Raw genomic sequence first — 6,000 nt, forward strand, 5'->3', positions numbered from 1 at the left:
ATTAACATTTCTTGATTATACATCTTCATCACTTATTGAAACGCCAGTAGAATGTTTTACAGAAGGAGCAGTTGCTAAATGATAGGTGGACTAAATGCAAGAACTTGCAATTAGTTAAGGACTGCACAAACCTTTAAAATGGTAACTTGAACTTTATTGTTAGTCTGTGTCAAGCCAACTTGTTTGTTTTAATACTGCCAGCTGACACTCTGACACATACCAAGACTGCAACTAAGCAAGGACAAGAAATGCTCCCCCTTGTGTTGCAACATAAATAAACCATCCTATAAAGAATTAGGGAGAAAAACACATACACCCAAACCCTCGCACACTCACACACACATGCACCCAGACCATGCACACTCACTCGCACAAACACACACATTCTCATCCACGCCAACCCTGCCCACACGCACACATCTCACCCACACACACTCCCATGCACACTCTCATGCACACCCTTACACGCTCACCCACACAAATGCACATTCTCACCCATACCTTTTCACACTCGCACACACAAATGTACACTCTCATCCACATCCATGCACAATCACACACACAAACACACACATTCTCATCCACACCAGCCACCAAATACACACACACGCATGCACATTTAAATAGTGAGATCTGAGCCTGTGAGCAGTGCTAAGGGAAATCACACTATTTTGGAAAAAAATAGATGGAGCGCTCAATCCATTAATTCATGCCACTGAAATTCATTTCTGAAATTATATAACTTTGATTTCAATGGTTTCAAAATGTCTCTTTTCAACCCATTTAATATGTCTCAATGACATTTTCTTACTTACCCTGTAAGTCTGTGAAACTAGATTTTCACTGGTGTAAAAGATCTCATGCACAGCGTGAGTAACATTAGGATATTTACTTGAATTCTCTCTGTATAAAAGCTCACTCTGTGTTCTGAATTCTGCAGGATGTGTCAGTCAAAAACTCAACTTCATTGCTTATCTGCCTTTCCTCCAGCAGAGGGCAATGGTTCCTCCTTCAGAACTGCCAGAGGATCCCATAACATAAACAGAGAAAACACTGCGAAGGGAATCAGAACATGAGAAATAGGAGCAGGAGTTGGTCATTCAGCCCCTGAGCCTACTCCAGAATTCAATAAGGGGTCATGGCTGACCTACCTCAATTCCACTTTCCTGCCCTGTACCCAAATCCCTTAATTCCTTCACCGCCCAATGTCTGCCAAAAGATTTGACTCATACATAAAGAGCAGTCATTTGAATGAGATGTTGGTGAGCACCCTGCAGCCATTGAACACTAGCTCAGCATGAATCTGCACAATCCAGAGAGGAGGAAAGAAAACCAGAATGCTAAAAAGGAAAGGACTTGCATTTATATTTAGCTCATTTCACGAGGAAGTCCCAAAGCGCTTTACAGCTAATGAAGTACTTTTTAAAATGTAGTCACTGCTGTAATATAGGAAATGCAGCAGTCAATTTCCACACAGCAAGTTTCCAAACACAGCAATGCGATAATGTCTTTGCATCGCTGCTCCCAATGCGGTCTCCTCTACATTGGAGAAACCAAACGCAGACTGGGTGACCGCTTTGCAAAACACCTCCAGTCTGAACGTAAGCATGACCCAGACCTCCCTGTCGCTTGCCATTTTAACACTCCGCCCTGCTCTCATGCCCACATGTCCGTCCTTGACTTGCTGCAATGTTCCAGTGAAGCTCAACGCAAACTGGAGGAGCAGCACCTCATCTTCCGACTAGGCACTTTACAGCCTTCCGGACTTAACATTGAGTTCAACAACTTCAGACCATGAACTCTCTCCTCCATCTTCACCCCTTTTCTATCCTTTTTTTCACAATTCATTTTTATTTTCCATCCACTTATTTTTATTTTTATTCATTTTTATTTTTATTCCTTTTTTTATCCCTCCTTTTTATCCCATTTTTGATCCTCTTTTCCTAACCACTGCCCTCTCCCCCCACCCCACCTCCACAAGGGCCATCTGTTACTTGTTCATGTTGTTTTTTTCAGAGTGCTGACCCTTGTTCTGCTATTATCACACTCTGCTTTCTTATCTTTGCCATTATCAGCACCTTTTTTAGTTCTTACCACAACCATTATCGCTAACATGCCCTTTGTCTTTCTGTCCATGACATCTTTGTCAATCTCCCCTTAGCCCCCACCTATCGCTGGCCTTCTATCCAGCTTCACCTGCTCCACCCCCTTAAACAGTATAAATCTCATCACATTTCTACTTCTCTGTAGCTCTGAAGAAGGGTCATACGGACTCGAAACGTCAACTCTGTTTCTCGCTCCACAGATGCTGTCAGACCTGCTGAGTTTCTCCAGCATTTGCTGTGTTTGTTTAATGTCTTTGTAATGTTGGTGGAGGTACGAAAATTGGCCAGGACACTAGGTAGAACCCCCCCACCCCCCACCTCCGCTCTCCTTCAAAATAGTATTGTGGGATCTCTTACATCTGCCTGATAGGACTGACAGGACCTTGGTTTAGTGTCTCATCTGAAAAGGCAGCACCTCCAACAGTGCAGTACTCCTTCAGCACTGCACTGAGGTGTCATCCTGGATTATGTGCTCAGGTTCCTGGAGTGGAACTTGAATTCACGACCTTCTGACTCAGAATAGAAAGATTTTGAAACAGGTTCTCCAGTTGTTACAGTTGCACAGGGTGAACCTGAGAGAAGCACATAAAGGAAAATTAGATGGGATACGACTTACAACAACAACAGCATGTATTTATATGGCATATTTAACATACTGAACAACCCAAAGCACTTTCCAGGAATGGTATCAATAAAGAGACATTAGGGCAGGTGAGAGGGTAGTTTTCAAGGAGTGTCTTAAAGGAGAAAAGAGAGGCGGAGAGTCAAAGAGATTTAAGGAAGAAATTCCAGAACTTAGGACTCAGGCAGGTGAAGACAGAGCCATCAAAGGTGGAGTGATGGAAATTGAGGTATGGAAATAGCTAGAATTGGAGGAGAGCAGAGATTTCAAAGGATTGTGGGGGTGGGTGAGATTACAGAGATAGGGAAGGATGAGGCCTTGGAAGGACTGAAAATTTTTTGAAAAATCAAAACGTTGCCATTTTGTGAGCCAGTGCAAGTCTGTGAGCACAGGACCCTTTTTTCTAAATTATTTATTAATTCACAGGATGTGGGTGTTGCTGCAATGCCAACATTTATTGTGCATCCCTAATTGCCCTTGGGAAGGTGGTGGTGAATGGGATTTGATACAAGTTAGGATGGGAGCAGCAGAATTTTGGATGAGCTCAAGTTTTCAAAGGCTACAAGGTGAGAGACCAGCCAGGAGAGCAATTGGCACTTGGATCAAGTACACTAACAGGACAATCTGCCCGTACTTCCTAGTGGCTAGTTTTGGAATGAAACCCTGGAAGCAAGCAACATTAGAAAGGAAAATACTTTCCAAATTTAAAAAAACAATGATAGCAATGGATTTTCAACTGATAATTTCATTTATTATTGACATTAAATTGCAGTGATGAAAAGTGACTAACTCTCAGAAGGTACTCAGTGCCTGTGGGACTATATCTCTGAGTGGAACTATGTATCCATACACGTCAGAATCTTCCTCCTGTCTCGGATTCCTTTGGATAACATAATCTTCCTCCCCGGAAGACAATGAGATCTAAATTAATTAGTTTGTGCTGGACTGTGGTGAAATCCACCTCAAAAGACAAGGGCAGCAGACACATGGGAACACCCCCACCTGCAGGTTCCCCTCCAAGCCACTCACCATCCTCACTTGGAAATATATCGTTGTTCCTTCCCTGTCGCTGGGTCAAAATCCATGAACTTCCTTCCGAACAGCACTGTGGGTGTACCTATACCACAGAGACTGCAGCGATTCAAGAAGGCAGCTCACCACCACCTTCTCAAGGGCAACTAGGAATGGGCAATAAATTGGCCTTGCCAGCGATGCCTACATTACACAATTGAATTAATAAAAGAGAAAGCAATGGTCAGATCTAATCAGTTGGATAAGATTTTGTCTGAGAGATTACATGGTAATGGAGTGTGGGTTGGGGGTGAGAGGGATCAGAGATGGCAGTTGGGGGTTAGGAAGTGTCTCATTATGATGATGCAGCCATCCTGAATGTGGGGCAGACTAGATGGACCAACCAGTCTCTTCCTGCCTGATGTTCGTACAGGTCTTTGTAAAAGAAAGAAAGGACCATGTTTTAGACGAAGGAATTGAAAGTCTGTCATATTTTGATGAGGTAGCTGTGCCTGGTGTAGCAATAAAAAGAGAAGACACTGGAAAATGCTCAGCAGCAGCAGTGGAGAGAGAAGCAGAGTTAATGTTTCAGGTCAATGACCTATCATCATGGCGGTGTGACTCAGTATAGGAGAGTTGGATACTGAAAGAAAATATGTCACATGTTAGTGAGGGAGCTGAACTGCAGGGTTCAAAATGCTGAGTGATGGCTGTTCGTCGCTATCCATGTGGGGTCATCACAGCCACGGTCGGTCAGGTCCTTAAGTCATATCCACAGACCTAAACTTGCAGCTTAAGTCACTTAAATAATAAAGGTGGAAACTCTTGCTGATTTTGGTTCTCAGAACCCTGGGTGACTGAGGTGAACTGAAATACCTCAATGAATTTGGAGCATTTAATAAAACATTTGGCTGCTGTCTCTGAATTTATACTGCAGCTGTGGGTTAGTCTTAATGCATCAGTTTTAAACTATACTCATGTTTCTTTTCAGACTAAGTTGCTGTGAAGTTAGTTGGGACATTGTACATACGTTTAAGGCACTATATCTTTTTTTTGGGATGTGGCCAGCATTTATTGCCCCATCCCTAATTGCCCTTTTTCAGTGGGCATTTAGGGGTCAACCACATTGCTGTGGTTGGCTCCTAAATGCCCTGGGTCTGGAGTCACATGTAAGCCAGGCCAGGTAAGGGTGGCAGATCAGTGAACCAGATGGGTTTTTGTGGCAATCGACACAATGGTTTCAGGGTCACCATCAGACTTCTAATTCCAGATTTTTATTGGATTCAAATTTCACCATCTGCTGGGTCCCCAGAGCATTACCCTGAGTCTCTGGATTCTTCAGTTCTGTTGAAGGGTCATGTGGACCCGAAACGTCAGCTCTTTTCTTCTCCACCGATGCTGCCGGACCTGCTGAGTTTTTCCAGGTAATTCTGTTTTTGTCTCTGGATTACTAGTCCAGTGACATTATCACTATGTCACTGGCTTCCCTATATGTATTGTATTTTCTTTGTTCGTGGGATGTGGGCTTCGCTGGCTGGGCCAGCATTTATTGCCCACCCCTAATTGCCCCTTGAGAAGGTGGTGGTGAGCTGCCTTCTGGAACCGCTGCAGTCCATGTGGTGTAGGTAAACCCACAGCGCTGTTAGGGAGGGAGTTCCAGGATTTTGACCCAGCGACAGTGAAGGAACCGGATATATTTCCAAGTCAGGGTGGCGAGTGACTTGTTATTATAGTCTGTGGGTCCCATCCAAAGTCATATCAACAACCAACAACCTCTCCCCGCCCCCCACCCCCCACTCCTCTCCCCAGACAATGTATTAAACACAGTCAAGGACAGGCCGCTAGACACAATGTGACAAGATTGAAAACTCACTGCATTTCTGCAACGTTGAACTCCGGGAAATATTACATTTATCAAACAATGAGAACAGGAACGGTCCCTGGAAATAACACCAGTCTCGGTGCGGAGCCCCAAGTGAAGGGGGCTTTTTGGCTCCAAGGAACCTTAAAAGACCCTTCACTTTCCTGCTGGTTGTTTTGGTTTTGGGTCAGGGAGATTGTTGCCTTTTTAAGAAAAAGCTTCAGTCGGACGCGCGCCCGCGGTCTCCAAAAACCACATCCCCCCCCACTCTCCGCGCGCGTGCACGCACCCTCTCTCGCCGGGGGCGCGCCTCAGCTGCGCTCCCTCTGTCAATACAGGTGAATGGAACAGGGCAGGGAGCTGGGGGCTGACAGTGGGGCCATGGCGGGTCGCTGGCTGCG

Source organism: Cetorhinus maximus, chromosome 12 (genome assembly GCF_964194155.1).
Source record: "Cetorhinus maximus chromosome 12, sCetMax3.hap1.1, whole genome shotgun sequence".
NCBI lineage: Eukaryota > Metazoa > Chordata > Chondrichthyes > Lamniformes > Cetorhinidae > Cetorhinus > Cetorhinus maximus.